At 41.6% G+C, this 25,848-nt stretch overlaps 1 pseudogene; it reads right to left on the reverse strand.

Annotated features, from left to right (window-relative positions):
- Positions 1-24,727, reverse strand: part of LOC141111250 (nicotinamide N-methyltransferase-like) — a 117,589-nt pseudogene extending 92,862 nt beyond the window's left edge.
- Positions 24,728-25,848: the final 1,121 nt, after the last annotated feature.

Raw genomic sequence — 25,848 nt, forward strand, 5'->3', positions numbered from 1 at the left:
TAAAAATAAATAGGATATTCCAAGTGTATTATTAAGAAAAGGAAGGAGGAATGAAAAAGGAAGGAGGAGGGGTATTTTGAGATCTGTACTATACTATTCGTGCGTGTGTATATATATGTACTGGAGGGTATACTGGACCTGTTGGTTACTTTTCAAGTTTATATCCTGTTTTAGTACTTTCTGCTCATTTATAAGGAAAGGGAAAGGGTAGTTAAGTGTCAAAGTGTTTGTGAGTCAAAAGTGTAGGTGCTCTATGTCTCCCATATTGATGTTAATATTAATAATTGGTTAGGAAGCAGTTAAGGTCAAGGTCAATGTTCATGCCCATAGGCTGCAGGGTATCTAATAAGAATATCCACTTGGTTTCGTTTTGTGAGACCTTAGTTTTTTTATTTTTGCCTCTCCAGTGGCCCTTGATTTTGTCTATTGCGTAAAAGGTCATCTGCGCCGGGTCTCTATTATGGTAATCTCTGAAATGCCTGGAGACGCTGTGTTTATTAAAACCTTTCTTGATGTTTTTAATGTGTTCTCTGACCCTGACATGTAGCTCTCTCGTTGTCCTTCCTACATATTGCTTCCGACATGGGCACTCTAACACGTAAGTGACGTGGGTACTGTGGCAAGTGATGAGCTCTCGAATATTGAACTCTTTTTCGTTGGCAGTGGATCTAAATTTCGTTGTTTTCTTGCTGGTTCTTTTGCTGGTTCTGCAAGGTAAACATTTGCCACATTTAAAAAACCCTTTTAAGCCTTTTCCTATTTTTATCTCCCTAGGTGGATCTATTGCATTGTGTACCAATTTGTTCCTCAAAGTTGGTGCTTTTTTGTAGATGAAAACCGGTTTCCTAGGCAATATAGAGTTAAGGGTCCTATCAGATTGTAAAATGGGCCAATGTTTTTTAATTATAGTCTCCACATATTTGTATTGTCTATTGTACCCCGTTAGAAAAGCTACTTCCGGTTTTTCATTTTTTGTTCTTCTATGTTGTGTTCCTGTTTCATCTAACATTTTGTTTCTGTCCATTTTCCCGACTGTGTGTTTCATTGCCACCAGGTCCTTTCTTTTGTATCCCTTTTCCACGAACTTGTTTATTAGAGTGTCCGTTTGTTTCTCATAATCGTGTTTGTTGGAGCAGTTCCTATATAACCGCATAAACTGACCCTTAGGTATATTTCCTAGCCATCGGGGATGGTGGCAGCTGCTAGTTGGGATGTACCCATTTCTGTCCGTAGTTTTGAAATATGTTCTTGTTTTCAGCTGTCCATTCTCTTTATATATTTGTAGGCCCAGGTAATCCACAGTTTCTTTATTCCAGTTTCCTGAGAAGGTCAGTCCGTAAGCATTGCCATTGATCTCGTTGAAGAAATTCTGTAATTCCTCTATCGTGCCCCCCCATACCATGACTATGTCGTCAATGTACCTCCTATATAATATCCAATGTCTATGTATCACCTATGATTGTACAATATTGTAGCAGAATATTTAATTGACATATGCACGGTGCACTTAGGAATTTACATATTTTTAATTTGTATTTAATATTTATTTGACATATGCACGGTGCACCTAGGAATCTATATATTTTTTAATTTGTATCCAGTAACCTATATGAAGGTAGGAAACTAATAGGAACAGCGCCAAACCCTTCTATCATTCTTTATATCTCAGCTGTCCCCATTTAGGGTGACTGCTTGTTGGGAGGCAGCAGTTCCAAACTTCACTAAATAAACCTTTACTTCCATTGCGCGGGTTCACCATCCCTTTACTAGTCACTGTTTAATTTAAAACTAAACAGAAACCTGCAGCAATGGATATCTTTAGATACCTAAACAACAGAAACATTAACCTCACCGAAGTCTTTAATCAAGAACAAGTAGCCATTCGGCAGGACATAGACAGTCTATTTAAACATCTGAAACACAATATAGAAAAACAAATAAGAGTCTGGTGGGATATAGCAACTATTGAGATGTACATTACAGAGAAAATCCCCCCAAGACGTTTGAGGTGGGATATCTCACCTAACGATGCAGTCAATGACAAAGGATTGATGGAAGACTGGTATAGATTCTTCAATGATAGTGAAAATGCATTGCTCGGGAAAATAGTAATGCGAAGACAACATAAACTAAAGAACATAGAAACAGAAATACTACAAATAAGAGACCAACTCGCACCCTTCTTGGAATCCAGAGAATATAAAGAAAAAGAGAATAAGCTACAAGAAGCCATGACTAAATATGAAAAAGAAATACAGCTGAAGAAACAAAAAAAGTTTAGAAGAGATGTGCTGGACTACAAAAACCAGCAGGTATATAAATGGCAAATAGATGAAAATTACATGGAAGATAACCACAATATCTCTATGATAGATGAATCAAGGGAAAGTTCAGTAATAGAAGATACTACACCATGGCAAGAGACAAGACACGCAGAAATTAGGACACCAAGAATAATACCAGAAGAGCTATCAAATTTAAGAATGAGAAGAGAGGGATCTAGCCCGGAACGTAGGCACTACAGGGATCAAGCCAGAGATGAAAATAGACCACAACAATGGAACAACCCCTCAAGTATATTGAGGACACCAAGGTATAACAACAGGTACTCCCCTCTGAGGAACGAACAACACTACACCCCCTATGAAGAACCATCACATAGACGGGGTTTTTTTCCCAGGGAATACAGAGGGAGACCCCCAGTCTTCAGAGACAGACGGTCTCCCTACAGGGATACATACGGGCCTCAAGGCAGACAAAGGGGAGGACAACCCTTCAGGTTCCCTACCAGGAACCGAAACAACGGAGACCCTCGACGGAGCTGGAATATGAGGACCACCAGGAACACATACATGGGCCCGAGGAACAGAATGCAAGAAGAAACCCAACGGGAAGAAAGAACAGAGCATACATACAGACCACAGAGATGGGAAAGAGGAGAAGAGCACGCGGTAAGAGAGGAGGAATCAAGAAGAAAAAGAAGAAGAGAATATTAGGTACAGGAATTTTTAACCTAAGCGAAGCCAATTTTAATGAGGAAGAATTGAGAGTGTTGGATTTAGGCTTAAAATATGCCCCTGATAAGAATCTCGACCCCTTCGAAGTATACATAGACCTCCAAAAATTCGTAAGAAAACTTAACATAAAAAAATTTTACCTAATGAAAGGAAATAATAACAGGAACGTGCGAACAGATGATGACCCCCCTCTATTCCAACATTCAGGACTAAGAAACAATTCAACCTTCAACCCGAATGTTCAACAAAATGAGAGCCTGATGACTTTCAAAAAAATGGTCGAACAAGATCTTAGGAAAATGAAACCGAAGAAAATAAAAACAAACATATGGAACACTATTAAAGAAATAGAGGGGAAGAAAAATATAGTCATCCGACCGGCCGATAAGGGAGGGGGCCTGGTCATTTTAAATAAAAAAGACTATGAGTCAAAAATGAAGAAGCTGCTGGAGGTACCCAACACATACAAGAAACTGAGGGGCAACCCAAGAACAGAATATAAGAAAAAATTGAAGACCTATGTCAAAAAAGGAGAAGAAATGGGGATTCTAACAAAAAAAGAAGCCAAATATCTAACCCCTGAAATAGCCAAAACTCCAATTATATATTACGTACCAAAGATCCATAAAGACCAAAAGAACCCACCTGGTAGACCGATAATCAGTGGCATTGATTCACTGTTCTCCCGGTTGGGAGCATACCTGGACGACTACTTACAGCCCCTAGTTGAAAAAGGTAGATCGTTTCTGAGAGACAGTAAACAGCTAATTGGGGAACTAAACAACTTTGAAATAAATGATAACGACATACTAGTAACCGTTGATATAAATTCTCTGTACACCAACATCGTACAGAAGGATGGTATTAGTGGTGTGGAATGGGCTTTACACACACTAACGGATCTAAGGGTAACACAAATCAATTATATCTTGGAGGGGCTAAAATTGGCTATGAGCCATAACTACTTTTGGCACAAGGGCGACTTCTACTCCCAAACAAAAGGAGTAGCCATGGGGGCTAAGTATGCCCCCAGTGTAGCCAATCTACTACTCAATAAATGGGAGGAGGAACAAATTTATAGTACGGAAAGAAGAAATCTGAAATTATATAGGAGGTACATTGACGACATAGTCATGGTATGGGGGGGCACGATAGAGGAATTACAGAATTTCTTCAACGAGATCAATGGCAATGCTTATGGACTGACCTTCTCAGGAAACTGGAATAAAGAAACTGTGGATTACCTGGACCTACAAATATATAAAGAGAATGGACAGCTGAAAACAAGAACATATTTCAAAACTACGGACAGAAATGGGTACATCCCAACTAGCAGCTGCCACCATCCCCGATGGCTAGGAAATATACCTAAGGGTCAGTTTATGCGGTTATATAGGAACTGCTCCAACAAACACGATTATGAGAAACAAACGGACACTCTAATAAACAAGTTCGTGGAAAAGGGATACAAAAGAAAGGACCTGGTGGCAATGAAACACACAGTCGGGAAAATGGACAGAAACAAAATGTTAGATGAAACAGCAACACAACATAGAAGAACAAAAAATGAAAAACCGGAAGTAGCTTTTCTAACGGGGTACAATAGACAATACAAATATGTGGAGACTATAATTAAAAAACATTGGCCCATTTTACAATCTGATAGGACCCTTAACTCTATATTGCCTAGGAAACCGGTTTTCATCTACAAAAAAGCACCAACTTTGAGGAACAAATTGGTACACAATGCAATAGATCCACCTAGGGAGATAAAAATAGGAAAAGGCTTAAAAGGGTTTTTTAAATGTGGCAAATGTTTACCTTGCAGAACCAGCAAAAGAACCAGCAAGAAAACAACGAAATTTAGATCCACTGCCAACGAAAAAGAGTTCAATATTCGAGAGCTCATCACTTGCCACAGTACCCACGTCACTTACGTGTTAGAGTGCCCATGTCGGAAGCAATATGTAGGAAGGACAACGAGAGAGCTACATGTCAGGGTCAGAGAACACATTAAAAACATCAAGAAAGGTTTTAATAAACACAGCGTCTCCAGGCATTTCAGAGATTACCATAATAGAGACCCGGCGCAGATGACCTTTTACGCAATAGACAAAATCAAGGGCCACTGGAGAGGCAAAAATAAAAAAACTAAGGTCTCACAAAACGAAACCAAGTGGATATTCTTATTAGATACCCTGCAGCCTATGGGCATGAACATTGACCTTGACCTTAACTGCTTCCTAACCAATTATTAATATTAACATCAATATGGGAGACATAGAGCACCTACACTTTTGACTCACAAACACTTTGACACTTAACTACCCTTTCCCTTTCCTTATAAATGAGCAGAAAGTACTAAAACAGGATATAAACTTGAAAAGTAACCAACAGGTCCAGTATACCCTCTAGTACATATATATACACACACGCACGAATAGTATAGTACAGATCTCAAAATACCCCTCCTCCTTCCTTTTTCATTCCTCCTTCCTTTTCTTAATAATACACTTGAAATATCCTATTTATTTTTATTTTTAATTACATAGAGATTTGGAATGCTATTTTATACCACTATACATATATATTTTTTATATTTTTTACATATATCTTTTTTATATAGTCCATTTATGGGACATAGATCCAGAAAGGTACACAGAAAGAAACGCTAACTAAAAAATTTAAGATACCTTTCTTACGTACGCACTACAGAAGTAATTACTCTCAGATAGTAAACAAATGAGGATATATAATGTATAAATGTGGACATTCTAAAAGTCAATATATACAACAAGCCCCTTTAGAAATAAAAATATGTTCCCCCTCTCTCCAGATACATAAAAATGTCACATAATATATGAATTTAATATTGAAAGTTTTAAAATAGTTTATGTTTTATTTATTTAATTAATCTAATTTCCAATTTATTTTAATTTAAGAATGACATGTACTTAGTAAGCTCTCATTCCGTTTTTAAGTATTCCTCATGATCCTTTATGTGCTCCCCATGATTTTTAACTTTTATAGATTTTTTAAGTATTCCTCATGTTTTTCCATATATTCCTTACGGGTTTTAAATTATTTTGGATTTAGCATAAATATTTTTGATTTTTAGCGTCATATAAAGCAAGCCAATTAATGTGTAATAACCTTTTATAGTGTGCGATTGATTTAACATCATATATCTGCATTTGACATCAATAGGGAGAACTGTTTACGGTCTCCATTGTCCACAAAAACACAGGCAAAATGGCCGCCGGATTATGCAGCATAGACATACAGAGACAGACGACTTGAACTACTGTCTGCAAAAATCTCAGGCAAAATGGCCACCACTAGCCCCTTAGAAACACTGCTATTTACACAGGAAGTCGGACTTCGGTCTGCAAAATATAAACAAAATGGCCGCGGACGAACTTCCGGTCCGCGGAATCACAGGGAAAATGGATGCCAATTGAAAATTCAACAAGGGGACACCGCACACTATATAAGGATGGGAAGACACAACACAGGTCACGCTCCCGTAGACGTCCTAACGACGAAACGCGTAGGGCGTGGCCTAATCTGTGCTTCCCAAACATCATCTCCTGTACCAGCGCTGAAGGACATTTGTGACGGTTTTGACGTTTTTTACCATTTCGCTTGATTTTTACTGTAAAAGTGTGAGTACCCTTCTATTTTTTGTGTAATAAAACCTTTTAAAAGCAATTTTACGCTATGGGCACTCCCTCTCTCTTTACATATGATATACCACGATCCTGAGCCCGCCAGTGATCGCTGTACAGTGGCGCAAAAACTGTAACTGCCTACTACCCCCGCAGGGGTGAAGTGATCTGGTGAGTGGCTGCACTTTCAGAGCAAGGAGATATTATAAGTGAAGGATTATTATCACAGCACAAGAAATTGCACAAGAGACATACTAAAGATTTTTTTGAATTTCACCAGCACGTTTGCACTTCATCTTGTTACTGCTAATTTTTTCTCAGGAGCAGATCTCCTACACACCCCCCCTCCCCACTTCCACTCCCCTTTCCCCTCTCCCCCCCCTCCCTTTAAAACCACATATTTAAGTTACGTATCCAATGTCTATGTATCACCTATGATTGTACAATATTGTAGCAGAATATTTAATTGACATATGCACGGTGCACTTAGGAATTTACATATTTTTAATTTGTATTTAATATTTATTTGACATATGCACGGTGCACCTAGGAATCTATATATTTTTTAATTTGTATCCAGTAACCTATATGAAGGTAGGAAACTAATAGGAACAGCGCCAAACCCTTCTGTCATTCTTTATAAATGTATTTGAATATCCATAAGGGATCAGTAAACGTCTCCACACAAGAAAACAGCTACAAAATCCTAACCAGATAGTACCGTACTCCCATTCTTACACATAAATTCCCTTCTGGTCTGAGGTGTCATCGTATCATCGAAAAGGTAACCACACTTAAGCTTGACTTCTCCCTAGCACAACTCCTCTTACACTATTCCACCCGTCCAAATAGTGATTATTTTAAATCCCTAGCCATGCACATGGTAAATAGGGATGGGCTATCTGTTCGAGTCGAACATGAGTTTGATTTGAACATTGGCTGTTCGCCCGTTCGCCGGACAGCGAACAATTTGGGGTGTTTGCGGCAAATTCGAAAAGCCGCGGAACACCCTTTAAAATTCTATGGGAGAAATCTAAAGTGCTAATTTTAAAGGTTAATATGCAAGTTATTGTCATAAAAAGTGTTTGAGGACCTGGGTCCTGCCCCAATCAATATCAATGCAAAAAAAAGTTTTAAAAACGGCCGTTTTTTCGGGAGCAGTGATTTTATAAATGCTTAAAGTGAAACAATAAAAGTGAAATATTCCTTTAAATTTCGTACCTGGGGGGTGTCTATAGTATGCCTGTAAAGTAGCGCATGTTTCCCGTGTTTATAACAGTCCGAGAGCAAAATGACAATTTTAAAGGGAAAAAAAAGTAATTTAAAAGTGCTAGCGCTAGTGCCGGCTAATAATGAATTGTCGGTCCCGACAATACACATAAAAGTCATTGAAAGTCATTGAAAAATTTTTAAAAAATGTGTGGGGTCCCCCAAAAATCCACACTAGACCCTTATCCGAGCACACAACCTGGCAGGCCGCAGGAAAAGAGGGGGGGACAAGAGAGCACCCCCCCTCCTGAACCGTACCAGGCCACATGCCCTTAACATGGAGACAAGGGCCTCATCCCCACAACCCTTGCCCGGTGGTTGTGAGGGTCTGTGGGCAGGGGAGCTTATCGGAATCTGGAAGCCCCTTTAACAAAGGGGACACCCAGATCCCGCCCCCATGTGAATTGGTAAGGGGTACATTGTACCCCTACCATTTCACAAAAAGAAAGTCTCAAAATGTTAAAAAACCACAGGAGGGGGGCATGGCCGGATGTGAACGCGGCAGGACATGATCTCTTGGAGCTCCGGCTGGCATCCGTTACATTCATCCTGATTGCGCCCGACCGATCTCCCCTATTTTCGCCGCCAGTAAGCTCCGGATCTAGGGGAAGAGACAGAGAACACAGCGATGCCATCCACGGGGATAAAAAAGCAGTCTAAACAGCACTCGCAGCCGCCGTTAGTTTAGAGGCAGCTGCGTCCATGAGAGAGCATGGCGCCTGGCCCCTCCCACACCATCTCACTTGCTGTGTCGGCTACACAGCGCGCCAAGACACAGGCTGGCAAGATGGCGCAGCATGAGTCCCTCACACAGCAGGCTCTGGAGACATCTCCTTCTCTGCCTCAAGAAATTGAGTGGACACTGATGCCATCACAGGACCAATATTGGAGGCCATAGCAGCTTCAAAGACTGAGCTGGTCAGCCGCATTGACTGTCTGGCGTCGGAATGCAATTTGATCCGCCATGACTTGGATAAAATCAGAGGCAGGCTGACATCGGCAGAGGATCGCATATCGGAGGTGGAGGATGTCACACACACATAGAGCTCCCAGTTACATGAACTGAAAGATATGGTCCGGGCGTTACAACACAGAGCGGAAGACGCTGAAGACCGCCAATGCAGAAATAACGTAAGAGTGGTGGGGCTCCCCATAGGGGGTGGAGGGGTCATCCCCGTCGACTTTTGCATAACAATTCTTAAAACAGTTATTATCTCTGGGGGACTTGCCACCTACTTATGTGGCGGAAAGGGCACATAGAGTCCCTACTGGAGCCAGGCCTTCAGGTGCCCCACCCCGGCCATTCTTGGTTCGTTTTCTCAACTATAAAGACAGAGACATGCTGTTGCCTGAAGTGAGGAAGCATCAGGATCTCAGATATGAAAACGCTAGGATCATGCTGTTTCCGGATTTCTCGGCAGAAACGCAACGCAGACGCCGATCCTTCACGGATGTAAAGAAAAGGCTCAGAGAAAAAGAACTGAAATACAGCATGCTATAAGTCGTCTTCGAGTCCAATATAAAGGCTCTGTTAAGTTCTTTGATACCCCACAGGAGGCATGTGATTGGCTGGATGCAAACCCATAAATCTTCAATAATGCCAGGTGAATCTGCAATGTGCCTCAGTTTCTATGTTTTTACTGAACCTGTTGTTTTCCAAACTAAATCCTTCTGGCCATTTTGGAGCAGGTACCTCGTGGCAAAACTGAGCTGCTGTGGGGGAGTGACCCCTTATGTTTTTCAATACTATTTTTTTGGCTGCTGAAGGGGGGCTGCTCTTTCTGTTTACCCCCCTGGACACCTAATTTCTCAAGATGGGAAAGGAATTGAATCCCCGCAATATTGGTATCTCTGTTTTTTCTTACTGCCCATATGATTTTTTTTTCCGTTATCTGAACTTCAGTGCAGACTTCAGTGCAGTTCACAGACACTTTTCTTCAATCAAAGTATGCCGAACTTTCGTTTTACAGGGTGAAACTCTCCGATGGGGTTGTTAGTTTTAGGGATCAAGCTGCATACCGGACAATTTTTCTTTTTCTTTTTCATTTTGTTTTTTTGTTTTGCCTATCTTTTGGGTGGAACCATGTTTCAGGTTCTCCAGGTTCTGGTATGATAGCAGGGGGGGTTTTGTTAGACCACTGTCATGGAGATTCTATTGATTCTACATATATGTCTTTAATGATACACATGTCCTCATATAGTACTTTCCAAATAATCTCTACTCAACTTCAGGTTATTTTGAAGATTGTACATTACATGATATTTTCTGATGGACAGTAGAATAAGAATTTTATCATGGAATGTCAGAGGTCTGAATAGCAAATTTAAAAGAGCAACGGTTTTTCAATATCTGAAACAGGTGAAGCCACATATCGTCCTCATGCAGGAGACTCACTTGGAGGGCAGCAAAATTTTGTCTCTACGAAAGTCAGGCATACAAAGAGCGATTCACTCAACCTATTCCACTTATGCAAGAGGGGTGTCTATATTAATCAGTAAAGCTATAGCTTGTACAATACATCAGGTGATTACGGATCCGGGAGGACGGTATGTGGTGGTTTCCTTAGAAGTATATAATCATAAATTCTTATTGGTTAATGTGTACCTGCCTCCCTCATTCCAGGTAAAGTTTCTGTTTGATTAAATGGTGACATTGGCTCCTTTCCTTCATTTGCCAATCCTACTTATGGGTGATTATAATGCCATTCTGGACCGGGTACTGGACTCATCCAATGCTGCTAGGCCGGCCTCGGTGGAACTCTGCTCATGGGCAGATATGGCTGGACTAACGGAGGTATGGAGATGGAAACACCCTGAGGTTACGGCCTACTCACATTTATCCTTTGCACACAGATCTTCCGCGAGGATCGATTTGGCCTTTGGTAATACCTCCTTGTTGAAGTTTGTGTGTGCATTGGAGTATCTGTCAGGAGGGATTTCAGACCATAATCCTTTGCTACTTACAATGAGGTTTCCCTCGGGTACTAAAAAAGGGTGTTGGAGGTTATCTCCTGACTGGTTAATGGAGGACCAGGTGTGTACTCATGTTCAAAATTCAATAGAAACATATTGGAAATGTAATGGAGGTTCAGTAAACCCAAATATAGAATGGGATGCCTTTAAGACAGTAATTAGGGGGGAGTGTATATCTGCTATCAGCTCAGCAAAGAAGGATCAAAAATCTGAGGGGGAGTCTCTTCTTGCCATGGAATGGGAGGCAGCGCAGCAGCAAGCAAACTCTCCTTCCGAGCCAGGGTATATCTCCTTATTGGAAGCAAGACACTCGATCGATATCCATTTTAAGACCCTGGCTGGCAAGGAGATTAAGCAGAGGACGGAGGTCATTTTTGCTGAGGGAGATAAGAATGGCAGGCTTCTGGCTAATATGGTTGCGGATCATAAAGCACCAGTTAGTGTTCCGGTGATAAAGGGAGAGGGTGGGACTCTCATAACTGAACCAGAAGGCATTCTAGAGGAATTTATCCGTTTTTACTCAAAGTTATATTCTCCTATACCACAATATAACAATAGAGAGTTGGACGAGTTATTGCAAACTCTCAATATGTCTAAATTATCAGAAGCTGATGCTGCATCATTAGACGAACCTATTTCTGTGCTTGAAGTAGAGGCTGCCATATTAGCATCCCCCCCCTAAGAAGGCGCCGGGTCCGGATGGGACTTCTATAAGTCATATTTATCTCAAGTGGCCCGTAGGTTGACCAAGCTTTTTGCTTTCTGTTGGGAACAGGGTACTTTGCCGGGGTCCATGATGGAGGCATATATGGTGCTCCTTCTAAAGCCGGAAAAAGATCCTTTGGAGTGTTCCTCATACCGCTCCATAGCACTTTTAAATATGGATCTGAAAATTCTTGCCAAAGTGCTAGCAACACGAGTAGCAAAGGTTCTCCCCACGGTGGTTGATATTGACCAGACAGGTTTTATGCCTGGCACTATGTGGCATGTTCACCAATGCCAGGAGCATGGCGGACAAGATGGGTGAACTAGAGATACTGTTGTACAAGGAGGATTTGGATTTTGTGGGAATTTCAGAGACCTGGTTCAACAGCTCTCATGATTGGCTGGCAAACATTCAAGGGTATACCCTATACCGCAAGGATAGAGAGGGTAAAAAAGGGGGAGGGGTATGCCTATATATCAAGAATAATGTACAAGTGAATGTGAGAGATGACATCACTGAGGGGGCTAGGGAGGAGGTGGAATCTTTATGGGTAGAGCTCCAAAGGGATGAAGCTAAGGGGAAAATAATACTGGGAGTATGCTATAGGCCCCCTAACCTGAGGGAGGAAGTGGAGACGGATCTCCTATCACAAATTGGATTAGCAGCAAGGATGGGAAGTGTTATCATAATGGGGGATCTTAATTATCCAGAAATAGACTGGGCGGAGGGAACCGCGCATTCATTTAAGGCTCGCCAGTTCCTTAGTGTCTTGCAGGACAATTTTATGGGTCAGATGGTAGACGCACCAACTAGAAATAAAACATTACTAGATCTACTGATTACCAACAATACAGACCTGATAACAGATGTGGAAATACGGGGCAATTTAGGTAACAGCGATCACAGGTCAATTAGTTTCAGTATAAATCACACAAATAGGAAACATGAAGGGAACACAAAGACACTGAATTTCAAAAGAGCCAACTTCCCTAAACTACAAACCTTGCTAAAAGGCATAAATTGGGATAAAATATTAGGAACAAAGAATACGGAGGAGAGATGGGTTTGCTTTAAGAGCATATTAAATAAGGGCATTAGCCAATGTATCCCATTGGGTAATAAATTTAAAAGAGCGAACAAACATCCTGGATGGCTTAACTCCAATGTAAAAATGCATATAAAAGCAAAGGAGAAAGCCTTCAAAAAATACAAGGTTGAGGGATCATCCTCAGCATTCAGAATTTATAAAGAATGCAATAAGAAATGTAAGGGTGCAATTAGGATGGCTAAGATAGAACATGAAAGACACATAGCGGAGGAGAGCAAAAAAAATCCCAAGAAATTCTTTAAGTATGTAAACAGTAAAAAAGGGAGGACAGACCATATTGGCCCCATAAAGAATGAGGAAGGACATCTGGTTACAAAGGATGGGGAGATGGCAAAGGTATTGAATTTATTCTTCTCCTCAGTCTTCACGAGTGAATCGGGGGGCTTCAGTAACCAAAACTGCAGTGTTTATCCTCATGACACAACACAGGAAGCACCTACATGGTTAACAGAGGACGGAATTAAAATTAGACTTGAGAAACTTAACATTAATAAATCACCGGGACCAGATGGCTTGCATCCGAGGGTACTTAGGGAACTCAGTCAGGTGATTGCCAGACCGTTGTTCCTAATTTTTACAGACAGTCTATTGACTGGAATGGTACCAGCTGATTGGAGAAAAGCCAATGTAGCACCAATATTTAAAAAGGGCCCAAAAAACATCCCTGGGAATTACAGACCAGTTAGCCTAACATCAATAGTATGTAAACTCTTGGAGGGGATGATAAGGGACTATATACAAGATTTTAGTAATAAGAATGATATCATTAGCAGTAATCAGCATGGATTCATGAAGAATCGTTCTTGCCAAACCAATCTATTAACCTTCTATGAGGAGGTGAGTTGCCATCTAGATAAAGGAAGGCCCGTAGACGTGGTGTATCTGGATTTTGCGAAAGCATTTGACACAGTTCCCCATAAACGTTTACTGTACAAAATAAGGTGCATTGGCATGGACCATAGGGTGAGTACATGGATTGAAAACTGGCTACAAGGGCGTGTTCAGAGGGTGGTGATAAATGGGGAGTACTCAGAATGGTCAGGGGTGGGTAGTGGGGTTCCCCAGGGTTCTGTGCTGGGACCAATCCTATTTAATTTGTTCATAAATGACCTGGAGGATGGGATAAACAGTTCAATCTCTGTATTTGCAGACGATACTAAGCTAAGCAGGGCAATAACTTCTCCCCAGGATGTGGAAATCTTGCAAAAAGACCTGAACAAATTAATGGGGTGGGCGACTACATGGCAAATGAGGTTCAATGTAGAAAAATGTAAAATAATGCATTTGGGTGGCAAAAATATGAATGCAATCTATACACTGGGGGGAGAACCTCTGGGGGAATCTAGGATGGAAAAGGACCTGGGGGTCCTAGTGGATGATAGGCTCAGCAATGGCATGCAATGCCAAGCTGCTGCTAATAAAGCAAACAGAATATTGGCATGCATTAAAAGGGGGATCAACTGCAGAGATAAAACGATAATTCTCCCGCTCTACAAGACTCTGGTCCGGCCGCACCTGGAGTATGCTGTCCAGTTCTGGGCACCAGTCCTCAGGAGGGACGTACTGGAAATGGAGCGAGTACAAAGAAGGGCAACAAAGCTAATAAAGGGTCTGGAGAATCTTAGTTATGAGGAAAGGTTGCGAGCACTGAACTTATTCTCTCTGGAGAAGAGACGCTTGAGAGGGGATATGATTTCAATTTACAAATACTGTACTGGTGACCCCACAATAGGGATAAAACTTTTTCGCAGAAGAGAGTTTAATAAGACTCGTGGCCACTCATTACAATTAGAAGAAAAGAGGTTTAACCTTAAACTACGTAGAGGGTTCTTTACTGTAAGAGCGGCAAGGATGTGGAATTCCCTTCCACAGGCGGTGGTCTCAGCGGGGAGCATTGATAGCTTCAAGAAACTATTAGATAATCACCTGAATGACCGCAATATACAGGGATATGTAATGTAATACTGACACATAATCACACACATAGGTTGGACTTGATGGACTTGTGTCTTTTTTCAACCTCACCTACTATATGTCAACTGACACAAACTTAAGAAGATTATTTACACATACCCAAATGGAAGCACCTGAGTTCCCGGAGAGGGTCGTTGTCTCTACAGACATCGAGAAAGCTTTTGATACAGTAGATTGGGGGTATATGCACAAAGTGCTAGGAACTTTAGGGTTTGGTCCTGTGTTTTGTCGCTGGATAGCAATGTTATACAGTGAACCCAGGACGGCAATAAGGTTGGGGTTGTCAGTCTCTGATTTCTTTGGTATTAGTAGGGGCACTAGGCAGGGGTGTCCCCTCTCTCCATTTCTGTTTGCAATGATGATGGAACCTATTGCCAGGGCGCTAAGGAAATCTAGTGAAGTAGGAGGCATACAAGTAGGGACAATTCAAGAATGTGTGGCGCTTTATGCGGACGACTTGCTCCTGTTCCTCCGAGATCCGGGGCCTTCACTGAGGGCTGCTCTTAGGATTCTAGATAGTTTTGCCACCTATTCTGGTTTGAGGGTGAATTGGGGCAAGTCGTCTATATTGCCGCTTGGTCCTGGGGCGCAGGCAGTGAGGGATAATTTTCTCCCGCTGCGCTGGGTTTCCACGATCACATATTTAGGGGTTAAAATCACAGCTAGCATTCACGAATACTTGAAGTTGAACCTTCTCCCCCTAGTGACTAGGTTAAAGCAAAAGGTCCAATTATGGCAGAAGCTACCGCTGTCTCTCATGGGAAGGGCGAGTCTATTAAAAATGAAATTCTTATCCGTCATCTTGTATTTCTTGCACCATTCCTCCACTTGGATTCCGAAATCCTTTTACTCCACCCTCAATGGAATCATAGGATCTTTTATATGGCATCCGCAGACACAAGAATTAGTTTAAAGACCCTTCAAGAACCATGGGGACAAGGAGGGTTAGCACTTTCAGACTGGCAAAAATATTATTTGGCTGGTCAAATGGTTTTTGCCAGACGTTGGCTGATGGCCGATAATGGAGGCTCTGCTAATGTTCTGGAAGCAGCGTATATTGGGTCGTATGAAAGTCTGAGCTTAACCCTATACAGAGGCCCGAAGTCAGGACTGCCTATTACGGCCTCTATGAAAGCCACTATTAGAGCCTGGGAGGTTGCTACTACATTAGTATCCCCTAGTTATGTGGGAGTTACGCCATCAGCGCCATTATGGTTTAATCCAAATCTTTCGCATTTCTGCTCCATTCCAGATCCCACAGTGTGGTCTGGTAGGGGCATAAAGAAACTAGACGATATTGTCAGAGAGGGGGATCTCCTTTCCTTTGACCAACTAAAGACAAGACATGATCTTCCAAACTCTACCTTTTTTCAGTACCTGCAGCTGCGCCATGCTTTTGGGGCGCAGTTCGGGGACCGACGGGTGGAATATTTTCCTTCACCTCTGGAACTCATGGTAAAGGATGACGACTTATCCAAACCATTATCGACAATATATAAATCCCTATTTAAAAAAACACCAATTGGGGTAGTCAGGTGCAAGGAACGTTGGGAGAGGGAGGTTCCAGAACTACAAGGGGAGGACTGGGATGATATGTGGGATCACCCATTTAAAAATCTAGTCTCAGCCCGGGACAGGCTAATTCAATTCAAATTTCTCCATCACATTTACTTAACTAGAGCTAGGCTATCGCGGATTTTTCCGTCCTCAGATGGAAGGTGTTGGAGATGTATATTTTCCCCAGCGGATGCAAAACACATTTTTTGGGACTGCCCGAAAATAAGTAATTTCTGGAGGGAGGTCACAGATTGCCTGGAGGAGGTGCTTAGTACCCCCAATACCTTTGACTCCCAGAGTGTGTCTTATTGGTTTAGTGGAGGAGGTGGTGCCTTCCTTGGCACACCGCACTCTACTGAATATAGGTTTATTCTATGGTAAAAAAAGCTATTTTGCTAAAATGGAAAAATTCAGCGGCACCCACACTTTCTTTCTGGAAGGCTTTGGTTAATTCGGTTATACCCTTGTACAAGGCTACCTATAGAATAAGAGGTTGTGCAAAAAAATTCACCAAAGTATGGCAACCGTGGTTGGATGCAACCGTAACAGTGGGCTAATAAAATAAACATATTGTGGGCTGGTGAATTGACATCATAGAATGCGAATGGTAGGGGTGGATGATGACTTTATTTTATAGAAGCTATCTATGTTTCCTATAATGTCTTGCTATGCAAAAAGGAAGAAGATACTGCTGTGCTTTCAGAGGACAGTGTAAAACCATATATACACAGTATAACTGCATTTTCTATGTAGCATTGCAATATCCGTGACAGTTGGTCGGGTGGGGATGGGATGGGGGTGGGTTTAGGGAATAGTTGGATATGTTAGTTTCTTATTGTACAGCCCTACGTGGTGGATTCGAAGATGGGTATGTTGCCCATCTGGTTTTTGGATGGTATGTTGTATTGTTTTTCTTTCATGCAAAATCAATAAAAAGAATTTAAAAAAAAAGTTTTTATTAAAAAATATAAAAATAAAAAAGAGATTCCAGCTATGTAATCCAATAAATCCATGCTCCTACTCCAGCGATGTAATCCAATTCTCGATCTCCAGCGATGGATGATCTCCAGCGGCTCCAACGAGGAACACGCACAGGATTCTGCCTTCACCGGAGGCACCCAGCCAATAACGCGGCGCTAGCTTGACAGCTCTTATGTAGCTGAGGGCAGAGCCACCCATCACGTGACCCCATCCACCTCTGACAAGGGGAAACGCCGGGGTTTCCCAGTGACGTGTATGGGTGACCCCACCCCCTCTGATGCAACGGGAATCCTGCATTGCATCAGTGGGGAGCGGGGTCACCCGGGGGGTGGTGTCATGTGACGGGTGGCTCCGCCCTCAGCTACATAAGAGCTGTCAAGCTAGCGCCACATCATTGGCTGGGTGCCTCCGGTGGAGGCAGGAACCTGTGCGTGTTCCTCGCTGGAGCCGTTGGAGATCATCCATAGCTGGAGATTGAGAATTGGATTACATCGCTGGAGTAGGAGCATGGATTTATTGGATTACATCACTGGAATCTCTTTTTTATTTTTTTATTTTTAATAAAGGACTTGTCCCAAGCTGTCTCCTGTGTTTGTTTTAACATTTTGACACTTTCTTTTTGTGAAATGATAGGGGTACAATGTACCCCTTACCAATTCACATGGGGGGGCCGGGATCTGGGTGTCCCCTTTGTTAAAGGGGGCTTCCAGATTCCGATAAGCCCCCTGCCCGCAGACCCCCACAACCACCGAGCAAGGGTTGTGGGGATGAGGCCCTTGTCCTCATCAACATGGGGACATCCTCCCAATGTTAAGGGCATGGGGCCTGGTATGGTTCAGGAGGGGGGGCGCTCTCTCATCCCCCCTCTTTTCCTGCGGTCTGCCAGGTTGCGTGATCGGATAAGGGTCTGGTGTGTAAATGGAACACCTCATCAGCATTAAACGTGATACACCCGCAAAATTTTAATGTAAATGGGCCTGCTGGACCTACTTCCAGACAACAGCAGAATACCAAGACCTAATCACCACAAACATCTCACCCGCCTCTCACCAACATCACACCTCAGACTAGATTACCCCCTATTCTGACAACCTTGATTAAATTTCATAAATGACATATAGACCGACCCCTGACAGAGTCCAACATAAAACTCCAAAAACCCCCTTACCTTTCCCAATGGAGGGAGAGAGAGATGGATATACGCACCACCTTCCTTCCTCTACCTCTTTCATCCCATCCCTGCCCTCCCTTTCCCCTTCCAACTACACCCCCCTCCCTTGACCACCGCTTACCCCTGCTTCCTGACTATCCTTTAGTTATACAGAAACATACATTCTTACTTCCACCTAAACCTCTAATACAAAGCAAACCCTATTTACGAAGCCTTAGCTCAACTCGACAAACTGACACCCTCTGGAACAACTATCTTACCACAATTTACTACAACCTATGAATTGATCCTTACGCTCAAAGTTTTTTCCCAGACAATTGAGATAACAATTACCCAGCTCAATATTAAACAACTCCAGTCTGAATAAATTCTGGAAAAATATCCACACCATTCGCCTTGGATCACTTAGTTCCTCTAGACACCCCTTCATAAGTTACTTCTCCCAATTTTCAGTACCCAGGAAAATTAACGAGTTTCCAATTCAAATGGAAATAAGGCTCCTCACCAATATCTCACTATTAGTTTTTATTGTAAAATTACCAGATTTGAGTTACATTGCTAATATAACATGTTTGATAACATACATTCTGTACTACTGGTTTCTGTATTACATTCTTTTGTACTTGTTCTCCATTATTTACAATAAAAACCTTAATAGAAAAAAAAAAGGAATAGAAAATAATTGATTAGAATAGAAAATAACAGAATAGTATAAAAAAAACCAATAGAATAGAATAGAACAGAATGGATATAACCATCTTCCGAAATTCAAATTTAGAACAGAAAAAGAATAGAATTAAAAAAACAATAGAGTAGAATAGAATAGAAAGAATATAACCATTTCCCAAAATTCAAATAGATACTATTCAAGCTTCTGTCTACCAGTTAAATCTAGAGAGAGCTGGAACTTCCCAACTCCAAGGCATCACTAATCTAAGTTCTAAATATAAATTACAGATTGAGCTAAGTCCAATCAAATACTATCCAAACTTTAACCACTTAAGCCCCGGACCATTTGGCTGGCAAAAGACCAGAGTACTTTTTGCGATTCAGCACTGCGTTGTTTTAACTGACAATTGCGCAGTTGTGCGATATGGCTCCCAAACAAAATTGACGTCCTTTTTTCCCCACAAATAGAGCTTTTTTTTGGTGGTATTTGATCACCTCTTCGATTTTTATTTTTTGCGCTATAAACAAAATAAGAGCAACAATTTTGAAAAAAAAACGCATTATTTTTTACATTTCGCTATAATAAATATCCCCCAAAAATATATAAAAAAAAATTTTTTTTCCTCAGTTTAGGCCGATCCGTATTCTTCTACATATTTTTGGTAACAAAAATTGCAATAAGCATTTATTTATTGGTTTGCGCAAAAGTTATAGCATTTACAAAATAGGGGATAGTTTTATGGCATTTTTATTAATATTTTTTTTTTACTAGTAATGGCGGCGAACAGAGATTTTTATCGTGACTACGACATTATGGTGGACACATCGGACATTTTTGACACATTTTTGGGACCATTGTCATTTATACAGCAATCAGTGCTATAAAATGCACTGATCCCTTTGTAAATGACACTGGCAGTAAAGGGGTTAACCACTAGGGGGCGGGGAGGGGTTAAGTATGTCCTGGGGAATGTTTCTAACTGTAGGGGGATGGGCTAGCTGTGACACGTCACTGATCTCTGCTCCCGATCACAATGGCACGGCGGCAAATTCAAAGGGAGGTATGGGTACGCCCATTTGCCCAGCCGTGCCATTCTGTCGGCGTGCGCCGGTCGGGAAATGGTTAACCTGCTCCCACCCCACATTCTAAGCCCTATATTAAGAACCCTGTAAAGGAAAGATGCCTATACTTACCTATTCTAAAGGCACGGCGGCAAATTCAAAGGGAGGTATGGGTACGCCCATTTGCCCAGCCGTGCCATTCTGCCGACGTACATCGGCGTGCGCCGGTCGGGAAGTGGTTAACCTGCTCCCACCCCGCATTCTAAGCCCTATATTAAGAACCCTGTAAAGGAAAGATGCCTATACTTACCTATTCTGAAGGTGCTCTGGACCAGTCACATGATCCCCCCAGCAGCTGGCTTTAGTGAAGAGGTGAGATCGCCGACAACGGCTGCAGTGCCTGGGTGACATTACCCATAGGCTTCACAGTAGAGGAAAATGGTCTGTTTGGCTGCACATGCAATAAAATCACCTTTTTTTAGACATATTATTAAAAGACACACATTGTACAATCGATGGAAAATGGAACCAGACCATTTTCCTCTACTGTGAAGCCTGTAATGGACAGGGCCAGCACCTGGTAGTGTGCAGTGGAGGTGGTACAGTTGGAAACCGACCTTGAGCGGTGATTACTCGTCACCCATAGGCTTACTATGGGGCATCCGTAGTAGGTTGTCCCTTCAATACATTGAAGCCTGCGCTGGGAGCCGATCATGTGACTGGACCGGAGGGCCCTCAGAATAGTTAAGTATAGATTTCTTTATTTTACAGGGTAGTTAGAATAGGGCAGTTATGGTGAACCTTGGCACCCCAGATGTTTTGGAACTACATTTCCCATGATGCTCAACTATGCTGCAGAGTGCACGAGTGCATGAGCATCATGGGAAATGTAGTTCCAAAACATATGGGGTGCCATCATTGGTATAGGGCTTAGAATGGGGGTGAGAGCAGGGTTAAGTTTAGATAGGATGTGACTGGACTTCTACTTTAAACAATGTGAAGAGCCTTTTTCCAGCACAGTAGATAAGGAGAGCCTGAATAAAAACATTATAAAGAGCTGAGATCTCCATCTGCTAGATGAAAACATAGATTTGAACTTTTCAAATAGAATGTTTCAAAGCTACCTGACTAAAAACATGAAAAAAAAGGTTGTATTTTAAACAACTTAATAAATGAAATATACTCAAAAACAATTAAAGTTGCCTTTATAGAAATAATCTTCTGCAACCTAAAATGCAAAAATCAGAAAGTGATAAATCATTAGGGGACAAGTCACCTCGTTCCTTCTAACTCAGCTGCGGCTGATGATGTATGCGACCAATCATATGCTCCGGTACGGTCATGTAGCCATCTGCTCAGTTCCATGATACATTTCTCTTGGAATTATAATATGATTATTTTTTTGAAGAAATTGGAGGCGGAATAGAGATGGTGAATGAAGGAACCAGTGCTGATGTCAATCAAAAATGTACCCTTAACTCGACCTGCAGGAATATTACAGATTCAGATGTTATTTTACCCAAAACTATTTTCACTGCCAAAAAACAAATTTCACCTTTTCATTACAGTTGGCATCTAATGACACTGCTAGGTGAATATATGCAATATAGCATATGGCCTAGCCACCATTATATGTCACATTATCCTCCATATATGAACGCTCCAGATCAGCAAGGAGCTGAGAGGGGGTAAGGTGAGTAAGAAGGGGGCAGAACAGTGTTGCCAACCGTCAGTATTTTTACTGGCACTCAGTAAAAAACGGGCATTTTTCTCCTGTCAGTAAATGCCAGTGACAAGAAAAGGTTACCAGTATAAAATATGGCTGTGACGCTTGGCTCGCAGTTCTGGTTCGGAGCCAGCCAAGACCATCCAAGTGTCTGCTACAGTGTGTTTGGGTGGGGCTGACGAAGGCTGTGCCTGAATGTGTCGTGTGATATCATAGTGCAAGGGAGCCGAACTGAGTGTCCGGAGCCTCATGTGCGGGTCTGCAGGATGGCAGCAAGGCAAGCCGGGAGACAGACTATCAGTGCTGTTTGGACTGGATTGGACCGCCTGGCATGGAGAGAGACTGTCACTGTGACTCAGGAAGGGACATGTCATGTTGGTGAGGTGTGATCATCTGTGCTGCTGTCAGGGTAACTGTGAGAGTCAATTTTATGTGTGTGCCTGCCCATTCTAATTTCTTGAACTTCTGAGTCCTGTCCCTGAGCTACACACTTTATCGAGACTAAAATAAGAAATGTTTTTTTGCCATAATATCTACCTTAAATCACATTGCTAATTGCATATTGTACTTGTTTGTAGCCTAAATTTTGAAATTTGCTCTTAAACCTGTAAATTTTGTAACTTTTGGAAATGCCAGTAAAAACTTGGCTGTTCCAGTAAATGTTGGGTGTTGTGTCAGTAAATTTCAATTCCATAGGTTGGCAATACTGGGGCAGGGAGACAAAATCACTTTACTCTATATTTGTTCTTAGCATTTAGGCTCCATTCACACTTTCGTTCAATTTCAATTGCAACTTTACAGTGCAACTTTGATGTGATTTTTATGCAACTTTGGACGAGTGTACCTTTGTTGTGACTTTGGCTTTGACCATGTAACTGTGTGTGCTTTGAGGGTTTACATTGAAGTCTATTTTGACCCCAAAGTCACATTACAAGTCGTACAGTGTAAATAGAGCCTTAAAGATCGAAAACAAGTATGACAATGTTTGTGCATTGACCTTTTGCAAGCAAATACATACAAAGTGATAATATAATGACTAAGAGTCACATATTCACCAAATAAAACCGTCATCAGAAATAAATTATCATTTCTTATTATCTCATCATAATGTGCTACCAGTTTATGATCCTGTTTTAAAATAATTTTCTTTGGATCAGGCTTCCACTGTTGACCTTTCCACCTCAAGTTGGAGTTCTCCATCCCTTCATTGTGCCATTGGATAAAGTGCATGAGGCTTAACCTTGAAGTTGTTGTTTGCCTCCTATGGAGGTGGCACAAAAAGACAGCTTTTCACAATAAAATGTTAAAAGCCCACAGGAGAAGTTTTTCAAAATATTTCTAGAACCCAACCTTGATTGGTACTTGTCTAAACCCTTATCCTGGACTTGCTTACACCAGGAACATTAATTACCCAAAAGTAGACTTCATTCAACTAATTATACAACTTTAGAGGGCGATTGGTTGCTCTAGAGGAGACCCCTTCTTTTCTGTTGATCTTTGTTTTTTAATTATAAATTAAATGTAATTTTATGTACATCAGCGATATAAAATCTCAATCAAATCAATTTAAATAGCAGGTTGTGACACAACAAAATGTGGAAGAGCCCATAGTGAGGTGAATAACTTTTTCTAGAAACAGCTTAATTTTTGAGCAAGAATAAAGCATTCCCCCTCTACCAGAAATAGGAAGCTGTGAGGTCAGAGCTATGGGGACTCCCACTTATGTGTGATACTCTTATGCCCCGTACACACGGTCGGACATTGATCAGACGTTCCGACAACAAAATCCATGGATTTTTTCCGACGGATGTTGGCTCAAACTTGTCTTGCATACACACGGTCACACAAATTTGTCTTAAAATCCGATCGTTCTGAACGTGGTGACGTAAAACACGTACGTCGGGACTATAAACAGGGCAGTAGCCAATAGCTTTCGTCTCTTTATTTATTCTGAGCATGCGTGGCACTTTGTGCGTCTGATTTGTGTACACACAATCGGAATTTCCGACAACGGATCTTGTTGTCGGAAAATTTTATAGCCTGCTCTCAAACTTTGTGTGTCGGAAATTCCTATGGAAAATGTGTGATGGAGCCCACACACGGTCGGAATTTCCGACAACAAGGTCCTATCACACATTTTCCATCGGAACATCCTATCGTGTGTACAGGGCATTAGATTTATTAACAAAATTAGTTTTTTTTGTTAAAGCGGTAGTAAACCCGCTGACACTTTTTTTGTTTTTTATACCCCTGTAAGGCAAAAGGCATAATGAGCTAGTATGCATACTAGCTCATTATGAAATACTTATTTCATAAATACCTTAGAACGAGGCGTCGGTATCTCACCTGGTCCACACTGAGGTAGCTGACATGTTGACTCGGCGTGTCTTCCGGTTATTGCGGCTCCAGAGCTGTGAGTGGCTGGAGCCGCGATGTCTTCACTCCCGCGCATTCGTGCGGGAGACTTATTTCCGGCAAGGTCCGGCATCTGCCGGGCTTTCAGCCAAGAATCCCCTGTGCGCATGCGCCGCTGCAGTCAGCGGCTCATTGCAAGGGGAATATCTCCTAAACAGTACAGGTTTAGGAGATATTTTTTTTACCTACAGGTAAGCCTTATTATAGGCTTACCTGTAGGTAAAAGTTAAAAATTTGACTATACAACCACTTTAAATATATCAATAATAGCTGTACATACCTGTGCTGAGCTGATAGTGAAGATTCGCCATTGGAAATTTTAAAGTATCGTCTGCAAAGACCATGTCCTCCTTATTTGAGAAATATAAATCCAGATAATCTCTGGAATCTATTCCATGTACATGATAGATTTTATGTGTTGTGGAATCCATCGTCCTGCAATGCTGAACTTCACCTCTTTCTAATTCTGCTTTCGACTAAACTTTAATGGTTGACTTTTTTTATTCATTGGAAATAAGGTTTGAATTCAATATAATCATTAATATATTTACAAAGTAGTCATGTGAATAGTGCTGACTGAGAGTCATGATTGTCATCTGAGTTTGCAAATGTTTAAAGGAGAAGTACAGCCAAAGCTTGTTTGCTGTACTTCTTCTATGGATCACAGGAATACAGTTCGTTCTGCACTCCTGTGATCTTCAACAGACTGAAGCCCGCTGTCAGCTGATCCGCCCACATGCCTGGACCGGCACCCGGCTCAGGCTCTCAGCGAGCCACTGAGATCCTAAGCCAAGTGCTCCCACCCCCTCCACAGCCCAGCGCTCCAGTAAGTGAGGAGGGGGCAGAGCAGACAGTGGTGACCAACAATCAGCAACTATCTGATCAGGGAGCTGTGAGAACTGAGCGATTGGCAGTGTTTGATCCTCGGTTCTCAGTGTTAGAGCCAGCGGGGGACCGATGCTGCATCCACCTAGGTAAGTATGATTTGGGAAAAAAAACCTCCATACTTCTCCATTAACCGCTTCATTATACTGCGGCAGGTCGGCATTTTTATAGCACTGATCTCTGTATAAATGCCAATGGTCCCTCAAAAGTGTCCGGTGTGTCCGCCATAATGTTGCAGTCCCGATAAAAATCGCAGATCGCCACCATTACTAGTAAAAAAAAAAGAATAATAAAAAATGCTATAAATCTATCCCCTATTTTGTAGACGCTTTAACTTTTGAGCAAACCAATCAATATATGCTTATCGCAATTTTTTTTACCAAAAATATGTAGAAGAATACATATCGGCCTAAACTGAGAAAAAATGTGCTGTTTTAAAAAAAAAAAAAAGGGGATATTTATTATAGCAAAAAGTACAACATATTGGGGGTTATTTACTATAGGAAAATACACTTTGCACTGCAAGTGCACTTGGAAGTAAAGTCGCTGTAGATCTGATGGGGTCATGCAAGGAAAATAAAAAACAACATTTTAGCTTGCACATGTTTGGATGATGAAATCAGCAGAGCTTCCCCTCATTTCAGATCTACCCCTTAGATTTAGAGCG

Source organism: Aquarana catesbeiana, linkage group LG10, assembly GCF_042186555.1.
Source record: "Aquarana catesbeiana isolate 2022-GZ linkage group LG10, ASM4218655v1, whole genome shotgun sequence".
Taxonomy (NCBI): Eukaryota; Metazoa; Chordata; class Amphibia; order Anura; family Ranidae; genus Aquarana; species Aquarana catesbeiana.